At 37.2% G+C, this 25,962-nt stretch overlaps 1 long non-coding RNA gene and 1 pseudogene across 1 annotated transcript; one reads left to right on the top strand and one right to left on the bottom strand.

Moving 5' to 3' along the window:
- Nucleotides 1–11,641: 11,641 nt before the first annotated feature.
- Nucleotides 11,642–12,692, top strand: LOC141493801 (uncharacterized). Its single transcript, XR_012470317.1, has 3 exons — nt 11,642–11,758; nt 11,936–12,047; nt 12,401–12,692. It is a non-coding gene; the product is annotated as an uncharacterized LOC141493801 (long non-coding RNA).
- A 7,694-nt stretch (nt 12,693–20,386) lies between these two features.
- Nucleotides 20,387–21,142, bottom strand: LOC141493802 (calcineurin B homologous protein 1-like; annotated as a pseudogene).
- Between the last annotated feature and the right edge of the window lie 4,820 nt (nt 21,143–25,962).

The following is a 25,962-nucleotide window of genomic DNA, read 5'->3' on the forward strand; positions in this document are numbered from 1 at the left end:
TAGATTTTGGGAAATCATTATTTAGGTGTCAATAAATGTTTAATTGAATAGGATTAATTTTTTGAATGTAGTTTTTAATCCTCTCACCCAAAGGAGATAATACTGTGGGAATATGAAGGACTACTATGAATTCAAATCTGGTCTCAGATACTTACTTGCTATGTGACTCACAGGAAGTTATTTAATTTCAGCCTACCTCAATTTCCTCATCTATAAAATGGGGATAATAATAGTCCCTGCCCTTCAAGGTAATTGTGAGAATCAAATGAACTAATATTTGTAAAGTTCTTTGCAAATCTTAAAAGTGCTACATAAATGGAGCGGCTAGGTGGCGCAGTGGATTAAAGCACTGGCCCTGAAGTCAGGAATACCTGGGTTCAAATCCAGTCTCAGACACTTAATAATTACCTAGCTGTGTGGCCTTGGGCAAGCCACTTAACCCCGTTTGCCTTGAAAAAAAAGACACCTAAAAAAAGTGCTACATAAATGCTATTATCTATTCCTCCTACATAAAATTCAAATTTATCATGCCAATATTCAAAACCCTCCCCAATCAGAATCCAACACAAATTTCCAATTTCATTTCATTCTAATCCCTTTCATAGATTCTTCCCATTTTAATTTGCCCCTTTTGTTCACCTATCCCTCAACCTTAGCATTGGAACAGGCTCCCACTCATTTCTAACTCTTGGAAGAGAGGGCAGGAGGGAACAGAGGAGCTAAGTGTAGGCAGGATAACTTGGAAAACGGAGAGTTGGGAGGCTCTTATAGAGATCCTAAGGAGAAGTATTGAAACTCTAAACTAGAATGATGACCTTGTGAGTGCTGAGAAAGGGACAGTTAAGAAAAATATGCAATAGTAGACTGTTCTGAACTGTCCAATTGATTCTCTTTAGAAAGTAAAGAGAATGATTAGAGAGAGTCATCCCTAGATGATTGGAAGGGATGTTTGAGAATAAGATGTTTGAGAAGAGAGGTAGATTTGTGGGGAAAGTTAGAGAATTCAGATTTAGCTGTATTGAGTTTAAGGCTCTAGTTCAGGAGTGCTTAGCTTGGGATCCAAGAACTTGTTTTAAAATATTTAGATAATTTATTTAATGTTAAATAATTATTAAATAATAATAAAATTAAAATAATATAAATAATATAAAATAATTATATTAATGTCAAAATTAATATTGCTATAATATATAATTTATTGAATAAGTATTAATATTCTGAGTTTATAAAAGATTCTCAGATCTCTTTGTAATATTACACATTTTTATGTTATTTATCTATAAATATTATTCTGAGAAGAGGTCCAAATGATTCAACAAACTTCCAAAGGCGTCTATGACACTAAAAACATTAAAAACCCCTGGTCTAGTGGAATATCCAACAGTCAGTTGAAAAATATAGACTTGGAGTTCAGGTAAGAGATTGAAGCAGGTGACAAGAAGAAAAAGGATACCTAGTCCTGAGAAAGAGGGATATATTCTTTCACAAATGAGAGTAAGATGTGAAGCCATTGGTCTCATCAGGAGCTGGCAATGGGATGCATGTCAAAAGCAAATGAGAGACAAATGATGCAGTGAAGACATGTCTGGGTTAGCTTATAGACATGAATATTAATTCACTTTTGCTCTTATTACATATGTATACATATTACAATTATCCTTTCCACATTGTGACTTTCTCCTTAGAGGTTTTGATATACTGTGGATCAGTATTAGGAATTAAATGAGAATTTTTGAGGGAGTTTTGCAGAAGCCACAAATGATACACAAAAGTCAAGCAGATGACGTAGAAAATGTTTAGAAACCCAGAAGTGCCTGAAATATTTATAGAATATTGTAAAAAAAAATCAACATATTTTATCTTTTAAAATCATAATAATTCAGTTTTTCTCCCTTGGTACAAAGGGAGGGCCAAAAAATTTTACACATATTTTCCAGATTGTGGGGAAGCTGCACCCCCATGATGTGGAAGGAATAAACTGTACCCCTTCATGTAAGTTCCTTTTAGCCTGTTTCCTATTTGCAGTTTCCATCACCAGCCTTCTTTCCATTGCACAAATTGTTTCCTCACTGTCCTTAGAATCCTTAGTTTCCTTCAAAGGCCAGTTCTGGTATCTTCAGACCTGACCCTCCCAGGCCCCACCTGCTCATGGACCTTGAATTTTCTGTTTCATTTGCTTATGTATACAGATATTACTTCCCCTGAAGACAAGACTAATTTTTTTGTCTGGGACCCTAGAACATAGTAGGAACTTCATAAAAGCTTGCTGATCAAGTAATTGTTCGAGTGACCTTGAACAAGTGAATTAATCTTTCTCATTTCTCTCCCTCCTTGGACTTTCTTCTCCATCTGTAAAATGAAGGGGTGGAGTTTGATGACCTCTGAGGTCCTGTCCAGCTCTAGAGATACAGGATAATTGTATGAGAACTGCATGCTTACAGGGATGATTGATTACAAATACATCTATGGGGAATGGACCAGAACAAGTGTTGGCTGAGATTGAAGGGACAAGATGAAGGAAGGGAAGACTACTTTGTAAGCATGGTAATAGGATGAGGGATAGGAAGTGTCAGAGGACCTTCTAAAGTGGGTTATAGGTGAATATCTGTTAGATGCAAAGGAGAAAAGGAAATAGACTTTTTCAGGAATAAGCTGGAGGAACTCCAATGGACTTATAAGAGCAAATTGTTAAATATTCATTATGAGCATTTACACCTGGGAAATTAGTAGACATGCAAATCAGGGCTTGATTTTTTTGTTTGGTTGATTGCCTAGACTTAAGAAAATGATGAAGAAAATGTTACTAATGGAAATTAAATTTAAAAATGAAGCTCTCCCTCTCAGGGAGCTGATTGTTAAACACTAGCCGAGAGTCAAGGAATATCTAGTGTTTGTGTATGTTTAATGTTATAAAGGTATCTGTAAGAAATCACAGAACAAGGGCAGCTAGATGGTGCAGTGAATAGAGCACCAGTCTTGGAGTCAGGGGAGCCTGAGTTCAAATTTGGCCTCAAACACAATAATATTCACCTAGATGCATGACCTTGGGCAAGTCACTTAAGCCTCACTGCTTTGCAAAAAAAAAAAAAAAAAACCAAAGAAATCACAGAACCAAGTGAGGTTCTGAACTTTTCAAATGATTCTACCACAGTAGAAGGGGTAGAGATGGTTACAGTTAAGAGGGGATTAATAGAGGTCACTACAATTTAGCTCTTTTAATCAAGCATGAAAATTCAAAATGGAAATCTCCTTAAATCTTAAAGGGGCAAAGAAAAAGGAAAAAATAAGCTATTCTAACAAGAGTTTATTAGTCAATATTTACAATTAGTTCTTCCCCTCTCAAAAAAAATTCAAGTTTGACATACTTTAAATTTAATATGGGTTATTAGCATTTTCTCCAACACTTTTTCAGTGATTGCTGATCTCTGAGATACAAATACCAATACTGAAAATTTAACAATGGGCTTTAGCTGAGCTTACTAATTTGTGGTCATTCAATGTCATGCAGTAGAAGGAGGCTGAATTTTGGATGCAGATCTGGGTTTGAATCCTGATCCTATTATTTACTACCCATGTGACTTTAGACAATCTCTTCACTTCTCTTCTTCAGTTTCCTCTTCTGTAAAATTGCCTAGGTGACCTCTAAGGTTTCTTCCAGCTCTAAGTTCCACTGTATGATTCAGAAAAGGTATTTTTGCCAATGCAGCCTTTCTAACTGACACTCAAAATAATCAGAGATTTTAACATCACATTTGCCACAGAAACCAGTCCTTTAACTTGGGCATATCTGCCCCACCTTTGGCTGAAACAACAAGATATATTTTGACTTTTGTGAAACTTCCTATCAAATATAAGAGATGTGGTAAGAAAGCAAACAGTTTGTAGCAATAATAAAAAAGTGCTGACATTTATCTAGGGCTTGAGGGTTTATGAAGCACTTTCCATACATTATCCTGTTTGTTTTTCATGAGATCCTGGGATATGGGCACTCCCTTTCACAGTGCAGAAGAGCAACACTTCTTTGCCTCCCCATCCTATGGAATCCATGCCTGGGTCCCTTCCAGGAATCCATCATAGGCAATCTTCACAAATTGAGGTCATTTTCTCTCTAGGTCTTAATACAATTTCATGGATATTAGTTCAATACCTGATCCATATCTGGAGGTAGGTGTGCAGTTCTCCACAGCATCTCTCAACTCTGTCCCCTTCTCTCCATTCAATTCAGTTGAAGCCCTCATCTGATTGATTTTCTTCTTCCTGATTGATCAGCTCTCTCCCCCCCCCTTCCAATTCATCCTCCACAAGGCTGAATGAGTGACATTCTGAAAGTCTGACTCTGACCCTGTCACTATCCCTACCCATTCTATCCCCCAAGAAATTTCAATGGCTTCCTTTTACTTTTAGGATTAAATATAATCTCCCAAAGGCATTTAAAACTCCCCAAACTGGGTTTCTTCCATCTTTCTAATCTTCTTTCACATCACACTCATCCATGTATTCTAGGGCCCAAGGTATACTGTCCTCTTCACCATGACTACCTCACATCTAGGGACATCTCTAGATGTCCTGATTCATATATGACCACTGGACACAGATTATCCAGAGGAGAAAATGAAACTGATGCCTTAGCACAGCACCCCCTCACTCAAATCCACTTCACTTTATGTCTCCCTCCTGATATCATGATCTTTCTTGAGAATGAAGGACAAACATCATCATCACTGGTTTACTGGTTGTTCCTCATGTTCTGCTCCACCTCCCACCTTTATGCCTTTGTACTAACTGTCCTTCTTTTCTCTTTCCTCCTCCTCTCCCCTCTCACTGGCTATTATTATTTTTACTGGAAGATGAGAAATTGATGTAATTATTTTATAAGTAACATAATAATAACTATTTTATTAATAGTTAATGATAAAAAATTAATAATATGAGTAACAATAAAAATTATACAAATATAAGTAAGCAATTCATCTGAAAAGATATGAAACTTAAAAAATCTAAATAGTTCTTTATTTTTTCCAATTACATGTTCACATAGTTTTCAACATTTATTTTTGTCAAATTTTTTTCTCTCCCTCCTTTTCCCTCTCCCCTCTCCAAGAGAGCAAGAAATCTAAACTAGGTTACACATGCACAATCGTGTTAAACATTTTTTCATATTAATAATTTTATAAAATTATAAAAAGAACAAAAGGGAAAACCACAAGAAAGAAAAAACAAAAAACAAATTAATGAAAATAGTATGCTTGATCTGCATTCAATTTTTTCTCTTGATGTGGATGGAATTTTCCAGCACAAGTCTTATGGAACTGTCTTTGATCACTATATTGCTAAGAAGTTCCAAATCTGTCATAGTTGATTTCACACAATTCTGCTATTACTGTGTACAGTGTTCTGCTGGTTCTGCTCACTTCACTCAGCACCAGTTCATCTAAGTCTTTCCCAGTTTATCTGAAATCTGCCTGTTCATCATTTCTCATAGAACATATTCCATTATATTCATATACCACAACTTGTTCAGTCATTCCCCAATTTCTGGGCATTGCCTCAGTTTTTAATTCTGCTACCACAAAGAGAGCTGCTATAAATATTTTTGTTTATGTGCGTCTTTCCCCATTTTTACGATCTCTTTGCACCGCTGCCTCTTAAACATCCTTGCTTCCTTCAAGTTTTAGCTCAAATGCCACATTTTTTTTGCAGGAGTCCTTTCCAGGTCCTCAACCTGTTCATGCTTTCCCTTCCATCTACTCTGTACGTATATCTTAATTGTACCTATTTATATACCTCTCTATTCCTAACAGGAATGAAGGCTCCTTTATGGGAAGAGACTATTTTTACTTTTTCTTTGCACCCTCAGCTGGTAGCACAGAGATAGAGCCCTGGACTTGGAGTCAGGAAGACTTGAGTTCAAATCTAGTCTCAGACACTTACTAATAAATTGTGCTTTCCTGGGTAGATCATTTAAACTCTGCCTCAGTTTTCTCATCTAAAAAAAGATGATAATAGTGTCTATCTCCTGGATTGGGGTTGGCGGTTATGAGGCTTAAACCAGATAAAAATGTAAAGTGCAGTATAAGTGCTGGCTATCATTATTGTTATGATTACCAAGATTCCTGACACAGAATAAATACTTAATGAATGCTTAGTTATTGTTTTTTTTTCAGATGAGAAGCTGAGACTCATATAGAAAAAGTGACTGAGCCAAGGAGAACTGGTTATAGAATCTAGGTCTTATAGCTCCAAATCCTGCCTTCTGCCTACTGCAGTAGGGGGTGCCAAATTCAAATAGAAATAGGGTCACTCATCCACTTGGAAGGATTCCAGATGGTTACTTAATTTAGTTGCAAAATTATTTTAAAAAATATTCATCTTTAGATTATATAATAAAGCTATTTGTTAACTTAGTTTTTTTAATATAAAATTATCTATGTTTTACTATATTTTTATTTTGTAAACTGTTCCAAATTGCATTTGGTTAAGGTTTTGAACTAGGAACACTTTAGACTTCATGAGTCCCAAGGACCTTGCTTTTGACACCTCTGCCTTAAGCCATTTTGTATCCTGTAGGATTCGGTCTAGAGGGAGGATCTAGAAAACAATGATGACAATAGTAATAACTAGCATTTATAAAGCACTATGTGACAAACATATTTCATGTCATTTGATCATTTGAAACCTTTGAGGTAGATGCCATTATTACCTTTATTTCATAGTTGAACAAACTGAAGCAAGTAGAGGTTAAGTGACTTGCCCAGAATCAGATCTAATAAGTATCTGTTTGGAAGTATGATCTTTTTGACTTTGAACCCAGCATTTCATTGGCTACACCACTTATTATAACAAATATTGTCAGTATTTATACAGCAATTTAAAATTTTCAAAGCTCTTTATATGTATTGTAACATAGAATCTTCATAAAACCCCTTTGAGAGGTAAAGTTTTTACCATTTCTATTTTGCAAATAAAGAAGCAGAGGCTGAGAACAGTTCATGAGTTACCCATGACCACACAGGTAATAGGTATTGAAATCAGAATTTGAACCCAGGTCTCTCCTCACTCTAAGTTCAGTGTTCTTTCCTCTATTTCACATAGCCTGGTAGTGCTTGATGGGAAAATAAATAAGTTCTGTATTAAACAATATAAACATGGAGATTATAAGAACTTTCTCCCTTCGTTTTTTATTATTTTTTTAGAAAGATTTTATTTGTTTTGAGTTTTACAATTTTCCCTCCATTCTTGCTTCCCTCCACCAACCCCCAAAGAAGGCATTCTGTTAGTCTCTACATTGTTTCCATGGTATACATTGATCTCAGTTGAATGTGATGACAGAGAAATCATATCCTTAAGGAAGAAAAATAAAGTATGAGATAGCAGAATTACATAATAAGATAATGAGTTTTTTTCCTAATTTGAAAGTAATAGACTTCAGTCTTTGTTCAAAATCCACAATTCTTTCTCTAGATACAGATGATATTCTCCATTGCAGATAGTCCAAAATTGTCCTTGGTTGTTGCACTGATGGAATGAGCAAGTCAATTAAAGGTTGGTCATCACCCTCATGTTGCTGTTAGGGTGTACGCTGTTCTTCTGGTTCTGCTCATCTCACTCAGCATCAGTTTATGCAAATTCGTCCAAGCTTCCCTGAATTCTCATCCCTCCTGGTTTCTAATAGAACAATAGTGTTCCATGATATACATATACCACAGTTTGTTAAACCATTCCCCCAATTGAAGGACATTCATTTAATTTCCAATTCTTTGCCACCATAAACAAGGCTGCTATGAATATTTTTGTACAAGTGATGTTTTTACCCTTTTTCATAATCTCTTCAGGGTATATGATAATAGCAATTTGTTTTTCTTTCTTTTTTTTAATCAAATTGACCAGAGGTTTATTAATTTTATTGTTTTTTTTTATGAAACCAGCTCTTGATTTTATTTATTAGTTCAATAATTTTCTTGCTTTCGATTTTATTAATTTCTCCTTTGCCCCTAGCCAAAGACTCCACAGCTAAAGTTGGATCCATCATTCACCACACACCAAAGTCTACCCACGGTATAGACCTTCTTGGTAGGTGTCCTTCTCCTTACTTCTCTTTCTGGGTTTTGTTGATCGAAATTCTGTTAAGAGGTTCCTTTCCATGCAGGCTTTAGACTTCTGGCCAAAATGGCAGAAAGAAGAAAGGCACTGTGATAAGTGTTCCTGTTTACCCATAAGAGAAATCTCTTAACAGAAGGGGCCAGACTCAGTTGTAGAGACTTCAGTGAGTGGTGAGTCTTTTAGTCTTTGGCCAGGGGGAGAGGAGCTGAATTCCAGCACAGAGTGTCAGAGTGCCTGGAGAACAACCAGCTGGGCCTAGGACCTCTGCTTCAGCAGAGACCTTTGCCCACAACAAACAATAAACAATAAACAACCCCCCCCCCCAGCCCCAGGGCAACAGAGTTTACTCAATGGAAAGATATTAACTCCCTGGTCCAGGTCCCAGCCCAGTGTTCAAGGTCAATTTAGACCCTGCTGCTGAGGACCTCAACCACTCCAGAGAAAGCAACCAGTGCCCCCTATTGGCTGGCCTTTGGAATTACTAAGACAAGTGAACAAAGCCTCTAGGATCTTCAAAAGCAAACCTCTGAGAGCCAGCTTCCCCATGCGTCACCCCAACACAAGATAATAGAAAGATGAAAAAAGGCCAAAGAAAAGGCAGACCCAAGGAGAAATACTTAGAAGAAATAGGTTCTAACCCAGAGAGATCTAGCACTGCTGAGGACATGATGAATTGGTGTCCAACCCAGAAAGACTTCCTTGAAGAAATCAGGAAGGAGATTAAAAATCAATTGAAAAAAATTGGGCAAAGAAACTCAAGAGAAAATTAACACATTGCAAGAGAAAATTAACATCTTGCAACAAGAAAATAAATCCTTGGAAAATACAATTGGACAAATACAAAATGAGAACTCTCAGATCTTCAATTGGGAAAATGCAAAAAAAAATGATTCTCTCAAAACTATACTTGGACAAATGGAAAACTTCTTCAAAAATAGAATTGACCAACTGGAAAAGGAGTTGAAAAAGATAAATGGAGAAAAATCTTCTTTAAAAAAATGGCACCAGTGGAAATTAATGACTTTATGAGACAACAAGATTGTGTTAAACAAAACCAAAAGATTGAATAAGCAGAACCAGAAAAACATTGTACACCCCAACAGCAACATGGGGGTGATGATCAAACTTGGTGGACTTGAGTGCAACAACCAAGGACAATTTTGGTCTGTCTGCAATGGAGAATACCATTTGTATCTAGAGAAAGAATTGTGGACTTTAAACAAAGACCGAAGTATATTACCTTCAAATTAGAAAAAAACCGTTATCTTATTATGTAATTTTACTAATTCATACTTTATTTTTCTTCCTTAAGGATATGATTTCTCTGTCATCACATTCAACTGAGATAAATATATAATATGGAAACAATGTAAAGACTAACAGAATGCCTTCTGTGAGGTGTGGGGGGGAGGGAAGCAAGAATGGGGGAAAAATTGTAAAACTCAAAATGAATAAAAATCTTTCTAATTAAAAAAAGTGATTTCTTTCATATTGTTTCTGAGGAGAAAGAAGAGCACATAACACAGTGTCTGTCTTCTCTCTGCCATCTTGCCTGGAAGTCTCTCCCTTTGTTTTTTATACTATTTTTTAGATGATTCATGCTAAAACAAATATGCATTTTCTGTTTATAGGTGACAATACTTTTATGGTTCACTTTTGGATATATTATCCTTTGGTAATCAATACATCTCTTTGGAGTGGTTCTGAGGGATTTAAGCTCACCTCAACTTTAAATACCCAATGGAACTTTAGCAAGTTTGCACAGGATCTTGGGGTTCCAGAGAATATAGTCTGAAAAAAAAACCTGCTTAATCCAAAGGAGTGACATTAATTTTAGAAATTAATTCCAGGGCTTTAGTGAGGAGGATCAGACCAGGTCATTGGGAGTTATTTTGAGACAGATCACCATAACTGGCTTCCTGGGAGAAAAGTCCTTTTAAATGCTCTTCAGAAATTCATCTGTCCCCTAGGGGAATTTGACTTTTTTTAGAAATGATCCCATGCTATGTGTATGGCTAGTCATCTAGTAGGGGAAAGTGAGAGGAAACTGCTCCCAGAAAGGGAGCTAGGGGTTGAGGAAGTGCGAGAGGAGGTCATAGGTTAGGATGGGGGAGGACAGGGAGGAAAAAATAGCAGATGCCAGGGCTAGAGTAGACAAGAGCAGTGACTAAAATTAAATCTAACTGCATAACTGCACAGTGCCTTGGGGAAGAGAGAGAAGGGAAAGAGATGAAGCATATCCCAGATGAAGAGTTTGAAGGGACTCTAGAATTCATCTAGTTCCTCCCCTGTCTCCCCTTCCCTCTCTCCCATGTATAAATTCCTTCTGCCACATCAGTGGAAAGCCATCACTGCCTTTCCTTGGGCACCTCTGGGGATAGAAGACTCACTCCCTCTGAAGGCAGTCTATTCCATGGTTGGATTGTGACTGAGAGGTTCATCCTTACATTGTGTTGAAATCTCCCTTCCTGAAACTTCTATTCATTGGTGAAACCTCTAGCATAGCATAAAGTAAATCTAATCCTTCTGGAGAGAGGGAGGAAAACAATGGAAAACTAATTGATCTACAACCTGTAATAGGGTAAGAGCAAACTGTCCATCTCTAGTATAATCTGTATCTGTCACATGCTTTGAGATATGGCTACTCATTTTGGACTGATCTCAAATGGTAGATAGTGTGTGAGTTCCTTGAAGGCAAGAACTGTTATTTGTCTCAGTAGGTGCTTTAGGGGAATGGGAACTAAGGGTTTGTATAGCCCACAACTACCTGTCAGGTTTTGAGTTATGTACTTTACAAATAGAATCTTGTTGAATTGATTAAATGTACTATAAGGCAGCTAACCAAGAGGGACCCCAGATTATAACTACAATCTTAAATGAGAGTTGTTATTCCAGAATATGAAATGGAAGATCCATCTTGGCTAGGGGAGCCCTCCCCCACCTGCAAATATTTTGTGGTTCACTTTTGCTCTACTTGCTTATTCATTATACTTAGATATTGACTGCACCAAAACATATCAACCAAGTCTAATAGTCCTTCAGTAGCCAATTTCCATTCAAATGCTAAGTATACAGCAATTGGGGCAACCTTCACTTTTTAGATAGGGTCTAATAATGGGGTTCAAAGTATTTTATGCCTTTACTTTCACTCAAAACTGTAACTTGTAAGCCCCTACGTGTGTGTATGTGTTGGTAATCAGTTAGAGGATGCAATTAGCTCAAGGTAAAAGGATTTAATGAAATAGCTTGTAAAAAAAAAGTCACAAGAGAATAATACTCCCACATCCACAGAAACCTGGAGTACACTTATCCACAATTAAGACAGAGTAGAAGGTATATTGTGGATCTAGGTGTATGGATAGTCATAGGTGTGAAAGAGCAAAGTCAATACCTTTGTTGCTCTGTGACCATCAATGTCTTCTCGTGATGTCACAATGAACTCAATAGACCTGCTCCTTCACAGTTTATTGTTTCTCTGTTCTTCTGGCAGTTCTGGGGTAAAGTTGCTTGAGGGTCATCTCACCTCCAGTCTCCTTGTAAAGTGGCTAGAACATCTTTGTCTTAAGAGCAGGTTGATAGCTCTTTTTGTTTGTTTGTTTGTTTTTAGATTTTTTCAAGGCAATGGGGTTAAGTGACTTGCCCAAAGCCACATGACTAGGTAATTATTAAGTGTCTGAGGTCAGATTTGAACCCAGGTACTCCTGACTCCAAGGCCAGTGCTCTATGCACTTTGACACCTAGCCATCCCCATAACTCTTTAGAGCCACCTTACTCTTCTTACAAAAGCCTAGTACATGTCCCTAGACTAAGATAGTCTTTTCTTTCTGACTCTTAGTTCTAGAAGGAGACCCTTCATTCCAGAAAACCATCTGCATCAGGATTAAACATTGCCAGGATCTTTCCTGTTTCAGCACAGAGATGAATTTGAACCAGAATAAAAGTGAAAGGTAGGTTGAGGAGGCAAAATTCTTGAGTTCTCAATCCACAGCTATCTGCTTTATCAGACCTCAGTAATGTATGTCTCAGCATATGCTTTTGTTCCATATTTTGAAACGAACAGGAAAATTTCACAGTTAAATACAACAAATGTGGTTGTGTTGAACAATAACTAGTGTGGACCTCCTTCCTTTGTCCAAGTCAATCACAGCCCTACCTCCTCAGGTGCAGAGTATGTAAGTCCCTGGTGCTAACTAACTAATCTTTCCATGGCATTGCAACTTCCTTGAGGTCAATGGAAAGGATCTATCCAAACCTGAAGAGAGTGTTACCTCTTACTGGATTAATCTCTTTACTTTACAAGGAGACTGGAGGTGAGATGACCCTCAAGCAACTTTACCCCAGAACTGCCAGAAGAACAGAGAAACAAACTGTGAAGGAGCAGGTCTATTGAGTTCATTGTGACATCAAGAGAAGACATTGATGGTCACAGAGTAACAAAGGTATTGACTTTGCTCTTTCACACCTATGACTATCCATACACCTAGATCCACAATATACCTTCTACTCTGTCTTAATTGTGGATAAGTGTACTCCAGGTTTCTGTGGATGTGGGAGTATTATTCTCTTGTGACTTTTTTTTACAAGCTATTTCATTAAATCCTTTTACCTTGAGCTAATTGCATCCTCTGATTACCAACACATACACACACGTAGGGGCTTACAAGTTACAGTTTTGAGTGAAAGTAAAGGCATAAAATACTTTGAACCTCCTCAGGTGCAGAGTATGCAAGTCCCTGGGGCTAACTAACTAATCTTTCAGTGGCATTGCAACTTCCTTGAGGTCAATGGAAAGGATTTATCCAAACCTGATGAGAGTGTTACCTCTTACTGGATTAATCTCGAAAGTCTCATGCACATTCCTATAGGTAGAGCATATCTGGGGGGGGGATCTACAACCCAACAGGTGCAAACAGGCAATCTCACTAATTATCACCATCTGGATAAATAAATAGACTTTTTATTTTTTTTTTGAAAAAAGAATGTGACAGAAATTATTTTCCTTTTCTTTGTTGTGTTTTTATTTCTGGTGATTTAAATATTGTATTTGGATTGGGTTAAATACAGACGTGCTCTGACTACAAACATTATGGGTGGTAAAACTGGCATGATGGGATTTATGGGTGAAGACTGCTGCTTCCAGGTAGGAATAATGTGCTTGTTAGTTATGTAGTAGCATTTTATTACTTCAGAGAACAGTTAATTCCCCCTCTCTTCCTATTTAATAAAAGGAAAAACAGAGCAAAAGAAGTTTGATGACTTGCCTAAGGTCATGCAGCCCTCAGAGAGGGAATTGAAGGGAGAACTCAATGTTTCCTACTTTAGCCATAACAAGTCCAAACTGACTGTGGTCTACTTAAGGGTGAATGCTTGGATTGTTGGCTTCCAGTTCTCCTCTGTATGAAGACTAGTGGAAGACTATTGAGAGATAACTTGGGACAGCCTACAGAATCTTCCCCAGATGACTTGAGTTTCTGAGGCAAGCTTCCTTAATACCTTTTCCCTCCCCCTCCAACCCATCCTCCTAGTGAATAAATTATTGTATTTACACCTTTAGCTCATTTCTCAGATAATCTCAATTCTTCTCCGAGTCCCAGGAGCCTTTGTTTTTGTTCTCTGAATTTGAACAACCACCTGATATTTTGAAGACATTACTCTAGAGCAGGAACTAATTCTGTCTTCAAGTCCTATAGATATTCCCTCCTGTGTTCCCTTCTTATTTTGATCTGAGAATGTTGAAAACTCTGGGATTTATGTGGTCAAATGTGGTCAAAAGAGCAGTTTGGAGAAGTAGTAGAGAACATGATCTCAGGGGTGATTTGTCCACCAGGAACTTATGGGGAAGCACACAGCCATTCACAGCTCAGAATCAGAAAGGACCCTATAGAGACCAAGATCTTGTCTAATCTGTATCTGATAAAGAATTCTATATTTGAGATACGAAACAAATGGACCTGTAGCTTCCATTTGAAGAGTTCTAATATTAAAGAATTCCCTTCTCATTTAACCTAGTCCATTTTATTGCCAGGGAGTTTTTAAGAAAAAATTTTTTTAATACTGAACCAAAATCTATTTTATGCAAGTTTCACCTCTTGTTTTAGATTCTGATCTGTGGAGTTAAAACTAAACAAATCTAATGTCTTTCACATATGATAGGACTTCAAATCACTACTACTAATAAATGCAAATCAAAACAATCCTGTGGTTTCATTCATACCCTGTAAATTGACACAAGTTAGTCAATGTGATGATCCTAGAATTGAGAAGCAAATAGTCAGATGCAGGATTTTAGGAATAGTATTTTTTCTCTCAGATTTTATTTGTTTTTTTTTTGATTAGCTTTTATTTTATTTTTTCCAATTACATGCAAAGTTTTCAACATTCATCTTTTTGCAAGCTTTTGAGTTCCACATTGTTCTACTACTCTCCCTTCCCTCCCCCTCCCCATGGCAATGAATAATCTGATGTAGGTTGTACATGTACAATCTTGTTTAACATATTTATATTTTATATATTATATATATTATTTATATATTATTCATATATTTATAACATATTTATATATTAGTCATGTCATGAAAGAAGAATTAGAACTAAGGGAAAAAATGAGAGAGAAAAGAAGTTTTAAAAAAGGAGCACAATATACTTCTTTTGACATTCAGATTCCATAGTATTTTCCGCTGCTGGATGAAGATGATACTTTTATAACAGATCTCTCAGGATAGTCCTTGATCACTGAACTACTGAGAGAACACAGTTCATCAGAGTTGATTATCTCACAATTTGCTGTTATTGTGTTCTGGTTCTGCTCACTTCACTCAGCATCAGTTCATACAAATCTATCTAGGCTTTCCTAAAGTCACACTTTCTAACAGAACAATTATATTCCATAACATTCATATATCATAAATCAAAATTAAAAACATTCATATATCATAAGTTGTTCAGTCATTGCCCAATTGATGGGTATTCATTCAATTTCCCTTTCTTTGCCACTACAAAAAGAGCTGAGGAGGGGAGGTGTGGGAGTTCTCAGTGAGTAGCTTTTTAAATATTTCAAGGAGATACAAGGTAGAATTCTCAGATGAGAAAAGAGAATAAGAAGGAACCATGGAAGTTTGTAGAAAAGTTTGAAAAGATTTGAAAGGGATACTCTGGTGAGTAGGATGAGGAAGTTAATCAGGGAGATATAATATGATTGCCTTTTCCTCAATAGATAAGTGATCAAAGGATATTATCAAACAGTTCTCATAAAGGACTTAAAAAGTTCTAACTACAAGATTTTTTCCATGTGAAAAAATGCTTCAAATCACTACTACTAATAATAAATGCAAATCAAAACAATCTTAGGGTTTCATTCACACCCTTTAAATTGGAAGAAATGACAAAAATTGTCTATAGTCAATGTTGGAAGAGTTATAGAAAGTTAGGCATACTAATATATTTTGGTAGAGTGTGAATTGGTACAACCATATTGAAAAACAATTTGGAATTATGCAAATAGAATGATTAAAATGTTCACACCCTTTGAACCAGAAACCTCATTACTGAGTTTATACTCCAAGGAAGATATAGGTAAGCAGAACATCTCCATTCACTCCCAAATATTTATAATAGCATTTTTGTGTGATAGTCATGAATTAGAAACAAAGTATATCTCCATCAATTGGGAAATGGCTAAACAAACTATGGTAGTGAATGTAATGAAATATTACTGTGCAATAAGAAATATATATGATAGGCATTATATTAAGCACTGTGGATACAAAGAAAAATAGAAAACACAGCCTCTATTCCCTAGGTACTTACAGGATAATGGGAAAATAACATGCAAACAAGCTACATTCAAGCTATGTTCAATATAAAATGAGAGGCAGTCCCAGAGGTAAGGATCCCCAGAGGTTGGGGAAGGGAAGTAGGGGACCTAGAGAGGCAAGAAGTAGGAAAGTGGGATTTTATTTTTTCTGCAAGAAGCAGAAAGTGGGATTTGAGTTTGAAAGGAAGCCAAGGTAGCCAGAAAACAGAGGCTTGGAGAAAGAATATTCCAGGCATGTAGGACAATCAGTGAACAACTAGAGATGAGGGTCAGGAAGTCATATATGAGGAACACCAAGGTCAGTGTCACTGGATCCAGAGTGGAAAGGTAGGAAGGGACCAGGATAAAAGGACTGATGATGAAGCATATAATCCACCTCTAGAGAAAGAACTGAATATAGACTCAGATATGTTTTCTTTCTTTGTTTCTATCTTCCTTCCTTCCTTCCTTCCTTCCTTCTTCCTTCCTTCCTTCCTTCCTTCCTTCCTTCCTTCCTTCCTTCCTTCCTTCCTTCCTTCCTTCCTTCCTTCCTTCCTTCCTTCCTTCCTTCCTTCCAATCTTCCTTTCTTGCTTTTTTATCTTTTTGTACAAAATGATTCATATGAAACCATTTACATGATTGCACATGTATAATCTATTTTAGATTGCCTTTCATTTCAGGAAGGGTTGTGGGGAGGAAGGGAAGGAGAAATAGAATTTGGAACTCAAAATTTAAAAAAAAGTTTAAAAATGATTTTAACGTGAAATTGGGGAAAATAAAATTATATATATATATAAATTATAAATAAATATAAATATATATTATAAATAATACACATACTTATATAATCATACAAATATAACGTATATGCCCACATACAATGTAGTCACACACACACACACACACACACACACACACACATATATATATATAACTATATACATACACACAAATATATTTATAAAATGAATTAAAAGCCAAACAGGATTTTATATTTGATTCTGGAAGTATTAGGGAGCAAATGGGGAGTTGGAGTTGGAGTAGGGTGAGAAGAGATAATGTAACTCCAACCACCCCAGGTTATTGTGAAGCTAAAATGAGATCTTCTATGTAAAACACTTTCCATATTTTAAAGTACTAGGCAAATGTCAGTTAATATTATTAATGTGGTCTGACATTACTTTAACTCTTTTGGCTTCCATATCACACATATTGAGTTTATATTTAATTCAAACTTCCCAGGTTTTTCTTTAATGTGAACTGATATTATACCAGGTCACCCCTATCCTATGGTTGTGAAATTTGTTTTTTTCCATCTAAAGGCAGGGTATCCCTTCCATTCATTTCTTGAGATAGTATACCCAGTGTAATACAATACATTATACTTCTCAGTGACTTAAGGGCTAGTTTTGGAGGGATGGAGTCTGGATTTGAATCCAGTTCCTCCCACTTATTATTTGTGTGACCCTTCAACAAGCCTCTTCATTCCTCAGTTTCTTCATACCTAAGGTGTTGAATTGTGTGCTTTTTAAGGACCTTTCCAGTATCAAGTCTGTGATCCTTGTTAAAATTTCATCTTTTAATTTGGGCCCATCCTCTCCAGCTATCAAGGTCTTTTAGAATCTTGACTCTGTCATGTATTAGAAATCTCTCCCAGCTTCATGTCATCTGCAAATTTTATAAGCATGCCTTCTATAACTTCCATCTCAGTCCCTGATTAAAATTTGAACAGGACAGGACCAAGGACAGAGCCTTTCTATAGCTAGCTGTAGCCTTGCTTCATTTCAGCACTAGACATCCTGCATCCTGCATCAGTGCAACTGAGAGGGCAAGAGCTAGCTGTGATAACAATGACAGCCCAATATATGGGTTTGGGTTTCAGATGAGAAAGGAGTCCAGGATCACTGCCTGTGCAATGATGAGGTCCCCAAAGGAGAATGCACTGGAAACCAAGGAGACCTGAGATTCAATTCTATTAGCTGTGTGACCTTGGGCAAGTTACTTCCAGCCTCAATGTCCTCCTCATTAAAATGAGAACTATAAGAGCATCTATCTTGCAGGAGTATTATAAGGATCAAATGTGAGGATGCATGGAAAGCATTTTGCAAATCTTACAATGCTTTATAAGTAGAAACTATTATTTTGGCCCATACTTAGGATTTCAATGATAGAGAGAAGTCCTTATGGAGAAACTCCTTCTACTAATGCATATTGGCAACATTCTCTGCAATTTATTATCTTAGAGAGTTGTCATTAATTTTAAGGCTGTTTATTGAACAAGAGTGTTCAACAGAGGTTGAGAAGGTTTTGGACATAGACCCCTTGAAGGGTCTTTCCAGTGCTGACTGTTATTTTGGGCCCATCTGTCCAGGGTCACTCAGAATCATCTTTGTTCCTCAGATTTCTGAAGTAGATAGCATTATGCATCTGCTTCTGAAGAGAGATGATACTCTTCCCCAAAATGTGGGGAAGCTTGGTGGTATGGTTGTCAGAAACCATGTAAGTATTGCTGCTCAGTCTGGATTCTTAAGCTACTGAATATTCCTTGGTCTTGATCATCAGTTATTCAAAGTAAGATGAAACTGGGTTAATGAGCTGAATATAAAGGATTTTTTTGTTTTGTTTTAACCACAAGTATTTTTGTTGGATAGAAAAATATAATTTTAATGGAACAGTAAGGCACAACCATGGATTAAAACAATGTACTTTATAGTCCAAGTGGAAAAATGCATTTTTCCCCCCTTAGGAACCTTGAATATGCAAGTCATGAAGCTACTAACAAACCTCTCTAACAGATCACATCAGACAATGCTTCCCTTTTATACAATTCCTATATTACATCCTCTGAGAAGTAATCTGGATCATTCCCTCATGGTAATTTGCATCTACACTGCCCCCACCTGACCACCTCCTTATCCCACACCATTTTTTCAGCTGGTATTCTGATTGAGAACAGGTCAGCAAGGTACCTTCCCTAAGAATCCCATGCATATTTTGATCAGTTTTCTAATGAAAATAAGCAAGTGAGGAGCCAGGAAAAAAACTGGTACAGGGCAGATACAGAAATGAATCAACTCATGTAATAGTTCATATGGCACACTCTGGTTCAGGGAAATGTCAGTTAAGCTGACATTGGCAGTGAAGTGACACTGGCTTTTGCAAGGGCATACAAATCCACTTCAGGATGTGTGATCAGTTCCAAACCCCTTGTTTCCGAAGAATCAGCTGTAGTATATATGAGGAGCTAGGAAGTTAGTTAATCAAGAGGCCATTTAATAATACCTTCGTCTCTTTGGACCTATAACATGAGCTGGCTGTGGATTTCAACACAATCATTTGCAACTATCCATTTTAAAGAGAATTTATGTGCAAAACATCAAGGTACTGAGGAAAATCTTAAAATCTCTTAATCTGGAATAATTTAGGCACTTCCTTAAAACTAGTTTGATTATCTGGATACCCAAAGTATAAGATAACTTCAGTTTAGTAAAACTGAAGTATAAACCCTGCTGCAGGTGTTAAAACCAAGGATCTTTGAAGACACTAAGCCTTCCTCTTTTGTTAAGGTATCATGAGAAATCTCATAGACATATTGCAATGGGTGCAAAAGTATTATCTGCCAAGAAATCGAGTATAATTCCCAGTGGATAGTCAGTTTTTTGTAGGGTAAATACTGTACTAACAAGAATGATAATCACGCAGGTCACAGACCAGAGATGAGGAGATCCAAGTGAACAAACGCAGAGGGCTTGACCTCCACCTCTGTCCTTAGCCACTCAATTTTAGGTAGGCTGTCTCCATCCTGTGGAGACAAGGATGTTCCTGTTCTTCAAGGAAGAGTGGTGGGTACCCCAAAACTCAGGGGGAGACATTATCCCGGAGTCCCAGGTAAGAATGGAAGGTAATTAAAAACCATCAACCCACTCACCAACTTTATAATCCCTGACAAATCAGAGACGTGAGAGTGTGTTCAGCATAGCTTGGGGGGAGGAAGAGCAAGGGAGGATGAGGCTCAATATAGGAATGTTGATACTGAAGGATTGACTATGCTGTTATGTTTGTGCTGGTGGAGACATTAAAAACAGTTGAGGAAGCATGCTCAAATCTGTATGGCTCCAGTTGCCATCAGGAACGGCGTTTTGCTGACTCTTGGGAGATGGGGGATGGGTGGGAGTGCTTCCCTCCCTCTCTTTCTCAGATTGATGGATTTATAGCTGACAGCAGCACAAAAAGGAAAGGCAATATTGATAAATGGAGAACTGTGGAGGGAGGAACGAGAGAGCAGGAGAACTCAGTTGTAACATTCATTCCTTAGTGCCTTGCTTCTAACAAGACTGGCAGGTGTGTACTGGCATAAACAGGGTAGGATTTGTCATGCAACAACAGCAGCACTTGGGAAGAGAAAGGGCTCCGAAGAGAGAGAAGACAAGACTCAAATTAAAACTAAATATAAGACAGTCCTAAAATACAAGGAAAAATATGATCCCAATCTCTTAATGAAGAAACCAGATGCTTATCTTCTACTCTACATCCACCTTCTCCAAAACCTTGACAAACTCTATAAAGGATATGGCACTGTTCCCATCCTGGTCAGGTTTTTGGATCATTCTATCTGCCAGGCTGCCTAGCTGCTCATCTGAAATATTCTCTCCCACCATCATGTGTAGTACCTGTAACAATTTATCTTGGGAAATCTTGTCATCATAATCAAAATGCAAAATGTAGTTTATTGCTCCGGCTGTTAGGTGGGTTCTGGTCCATTTAAATCTCTACTTTTCTCATTATCTTCCACTGACTGGAAGAGAGCCAGAGTTCTCATGAATCTATGGAAGTTTTCCTGGTCCTCTCCCTCAAAGAAGAAGATATTGATGATCCAATCATCCAGGAGATGGCAAGTTCTAGAATCTGCTAGAATTCTTCCTTCCTGAGAGTGTCATTCTCTCCTTTGTCCAGGCTGGTAAACTGATAGGTGTAGACATAGGTAGAGATGGGTGGTTTGATTGTGGGACTAACTGATCTCTTTTTTTTTTTTTTTAGGTTTTTGTAAGGCATATGGGGTTAAGTGGCTTGCCCAAGGCCACACAGCTAGGTAATTCTTAAGTGTCTGAGACTGGATTTGAACCCAGGTACTCCTGACTCCAGGGCCAGTGCTTTATCCACTGCGCCACCTAGCCGCCCCACTGATCTCTTTTTTAAAAAATTTCCTTAAGTATTTCATCCTGCAATAATGTGGAGGCCTGAGAACCCATCACAGAGAAGGACAAACTCCTCCCCAGGCAGAGGCAATGGGAGCAGAGAAGAGAAGAAGGGAGAATGAAGGAAGGGATAGGTACCAGGAAGAGACTGAATATATAGTTGGTTTTTTAATACAGTTTCTAGTAGCATGGACCAGTTTAAATAATGATAGCCTTTAAAGTAATACAAAGTAAAATATTCTAATAGCACAAATTATAGACAAAGCACAATGTTGGAATCATAATTCTCTAAGGGGTCTCTCAAACAATGGCATGCTCTTCTCACTAGCTTATGAATAAGTCAGAGGAGAAAGTCATGTCAGTCCAATTACGGAAAAATATCACCCAATAAACTTAAGGCAGGATAGCATCTTATCAGGAACAAATGGAGAATGCAAGTATGTACAGTAAGAGCAGGAGCTCCAAGAAGGGTCAAGTTGATAGTCCATTTTAAATTATGAAAATAGAGACAAGTTGGCCTAAAGTAAGTTTTATGGTTATAGAGATCTGTAACATTCAACATATCTGGATGCCTCTACTTACTATTTGGATAATTACTTGGGTAATTGTTGTCTTTCTTGTCAACAAGCATTTACTGTTGTTCTTGGTTGGTCTTTCATTTTATTTTATTTTTTGCAAGGCAAATGGGGTTAAGTGGCTTGCCCAAGGCCACACAGCTAGATAATTATTAAGTGTCTGAGACTGGATTTGAACCCAGGTACTCCTGACTCCAAGGCCGGTGCTTTATCCACTGTGCCACCTAGCCACCCCTTGGTCTTTCATTTTCAAAGACCTATTAAGCACAAGTTGATGTAGACCCATGTCTATTAGAATTCACTAAGGCTGAGTTGCACACAGTCAACACCATTCCTTCTTCCAGAATCTTTGAAGTCGCATGAGAGGACAAAAGTCAAAATGTTTGGCAATGGTTTGGGATAAAATGAATGACCTTTGTGCCTTCAATGTTTCTCTAAGCTCCAAGTGCTCCACAGGACCTGCTTCAGCAGCCTTCATAGCAGTTGGAACAAATTATTCTCATCTGCCCATTCTGCCTTGGAAAGTCTTCACAAACTTGGGGAGACATTCTCCTAATTTACTGACAAACCCAAAGCCCTTTGGTTACCCTCAACCTGGTTTAACCAAAATGATTTTACCTGAGTGTGGCCATTGGGCATGCTACTTCTTACATCACAGATGAGAGCTGGGTGGCAGGTGAACACTAAAGGTGGATGAGCGGTCCTAAAAATGGTTCCCATAAGCCCTCACACCAGAGGTGCTAATATTCCTTGAACACTCTATAGATCCACAAAAATATTTTTTATCACTTACTATCACTTACTCTATTATTATCACTTATAGGCACTGGGAATAAAAAAAAAGGGCAAATAACATCCTTCAAAGAACTTACATTTTAAACATTATATATTCATCAAAGCATGTTGTCATTCAGTATTTTTTTAAGCATTATTTGCAAGCCCTTCCTGACAAGTCTTTACCAACTGCTTTATAGAAACCCAAGATTTCCTGCTAGGGAGTCAATGACTATGAGTCAGTAGTCTTAAAGAGTCATACATCCCAATATATGCTTGTAGAGGGCAGGAACTTAATCATGTAATTCTCAGTCACTCCCATGAGACTCAGCACATAGGTTGTTGTAGGGGTTCAAAGAACACTTGTTGACTTGATTGGAGAAGTTAGAACAAGGTGTACTTAAAACAATGTCTGGTCCATTATAAGCGTCTAATAAATGTATATTGACTATTAGTCATGAGCAGAAATTAAAGAAAAGATGATAGCTCAATATAATGTAAAACTTCTTAACAATTAGAACTGTCTGAATGTAAAATGGATTTCCTGAAGGGGTAGTGAGTCTTCTAGGAGTCTTCTAGGAGAGTCTGAAGAGCCACTTTATGGACCTCTTTTGTGAACAGCCTGACCATGTCACTACCCTGCTCAATAGCATTCAGTGACTCCCTATTGCCTACTAGCCTAAACTTCAAACTTTTCAGGATGCAAGTTAAAACTTTCTACAAACTGGTTCAATCTACCTTTCCTACCTTTTTCTCTAAATCCGATACTCCATTTCTCATCTCAGTGCATTTACATGTCATCCCCCAGGTCTGGAAGGTACTTTCCCCTTTTTTCTATCTATCTTAAGAATTCTTCCTAATCATTATTATGGAAATGTTTTTCATGACTACACATTTTTAACCTATATCAAATTACTTTCTTTCTCAATGATGGAGGATGGAGTGGGAAGAATTCATAACTCAAAGTTTTAAAAATGAATGTTAAAACTTTTTATATGTAATCTGCATATAATAAAATAATATAACAAACTAAACAAAAAGAATTCTTCCTTATCTTCCTTCTAGACTCAGCTCAGGGGTCACTGCCTCTAGGAAGGCTTCTTTGATCACTCAATTATTAATAATTTCAGTAAAGACTTTCTTTTATGTTTTTGTAACTCCCATACCTAGCACAGTGCCTTGGTTTGTAGTAGGTGATTATTTAACATTTGCTGAATTGAATGTAGATGGAGGGATATTTTTTGAGGGGGGGTGTTGGTTGGATTAGATGATTTCTGAGAGCTTTTCTAATTCTGAGATTTTAGGGGCAACTCTATTTATCAACGATAAATTCAAGATCTAAATTCCATATCATAGTAGACATAACAATCATATCATCCCTATCAACGACAAATGACATTTATATAGCCCTTTATCTATGCTAAATCATTGGCTCCTCACAGCAGTCTGTAAGGTAAGTTCTATTATCTATACCCATTTTACAGATGAGAAAAAGGAGGTTGAGAGATTAACTTTCTAGGGTCTTATAACTAGTAAATGTCCAAGACAGGATTCAAGCTCATCTCTAACTGATTTCTTCTCTGGTACCTAAGTATTATGAAATCTAGATGCTGCCATATAATTATAATACCATAATGAATCCTTGACATAATTTCTTATTCACTGTGAATGTTTTATTTCTGTAAGGAAAAAAGTTTCATTGATGCTTTAGTTTTCATTTTTACAATAATAATTTCCCAATATACTCTCCCCATACCTATCCTCTGGTGAATCTTACCTAATGAAAAAAAAAACAGTTAAGCATAACCAACCAATGCAGCTATCATGACTGCAGGGCTGGTGCTCTATTCCCCCCGGCCCCCCATGCAGCTATCATAGTTGACAGCACAAACAACATTCATTTTCACCTATTTCTCTGTTTAAAGGGCAGAGGTGCAATTCTTCATCTTGTCTCAGATGTTGTGATTAGTTACCATAATTTTGTAGTGTTGGTTTCATTTTCTTGTTTTTTCTATGTATAGTGTCTTCTTGGTTTTGTTTACTTTTAAATTAACTCATTTTGTTTTGACATAGCAGACAAACTTAAACAAACATATCATCAACAAAGTGTATTCTCTCCTCCCCTTCCCCCCAAACCTCAACAGTTAAGTAGAACAGTAGAAAAGAGCGATTATGTCTGTAACTTTATGCTTCTGTAACTTACCATTTGTTAAAAGAAGGGAGGCTACGAGTTTGAGGACCAATGTTAGATGTTGTACCTGAGTTTTGTTGACTTTTCATATTGTTTTCCTTTATAATGTGGTAATCAGTATTTCAAGTATCTAAGTGGTAGAATGGATGGAGTGTTGGGTCTTCAGTCAGGGAGATTCATCTTCCTAAGTTCAAATCTGACCTCAGATACTTGCTAGCTGTGTGACCCTAGGCAAATCACTTAACTCCATTTACCTCAGATTCTTCATCAGTAAAATGAGTTAGAAAAGAAAATAACAAGGCATTCTAGTATCTGCCAAGAAAACCCCAACTAGTGTCTTGAAAAGTTGGCCATGACTGAATAGACTGACCAACAACAAAATCAGCTTGTCATGTCCATTCTTTTAGCTCTTTTTTTTAATTTTAATTTTTTTTTAACAAGGCAAGTGGCTTGCCCAGGGCCACACAGCTAGGTAATAATTAAGCGTCTGAGACCGGATTTGAACTCAGGTACTTCTGACTCCAGGACCAATGCTCTATCCACTGTGCCACCTAGCCACCCCCTTTTGCTCTTTTTTATCCTGTATTACTTTATACAAGTCTTTCCATATTTCTTTGAATTTTTCATATTCATAAATCCTCCATATTCATAAGGGTAAGGATTTATGTCCCTTCTGAGGAAAGGACTTTAGACTATCTAATCTAGTACTCTAATTTTTAAAAATTCTTTTTGATTGTCAATGCAATAATCGACAGGAGAAGGGATCAATTTTATGTACAAAAAGTGAATTACTTAATGAAACTATAGAATTTATATGTGTATATACACACATATGTAATTATATGGCACTATCATTTTACAGGCAAAGAAAGTGAAAGTCAGAGAGATGACTTGCCCAAGGTTCCATGGGTACAGGTGGCACAGGTGGCAAAGGTGGCACAGGCCCTCTGAATCCAAATCTCACCCTTTTTCTACAGTGCGATATAGTACACTCTGGACGCTTATGACTTGATTAAGGTCACACAGTAGCTCCCAGCTGTGTTGAGATCAGTGTGTTTTCTAATTTAGAATATCCCCAATGAGTGTCAGTATCTAGTTTGAAGAATTTCTCTGTGTAGCTAGTTGGCACAGCCCTGTGAACTCAGGAGTGTATAATAAATGTAATTTGAGCATTATGCTGAGAGCTGTGTCCCATTTACCATTTATTCACTTAGTTAGAGTACAATGCTAATGAAATTGAGATCTGCAATTCAGGTTTTTGTTCAGGCCAGTTATATTCCTAGAGAGAAAAGCTCTGATCCACAGATAGACTGCATTCATGGCCAGTTTTCCAA

Source organism: Macrotis lagotis, chromosome 7, assembly GCF_037893015.1.
Source record: "Macrotis lagotis isolate mMagLag1 chromosome 7, bilby.v1.9.chrom.fasta, whole genome shotgun sequence".
In the NCBI taxonomy this organism is placed as follows: domain Eukaryota; kingdom Metazoa; phylum Chordata; class Mammalia; order Peramelemorphia; family Peramelidae; genus Macrotis; species Macrotis lagotis.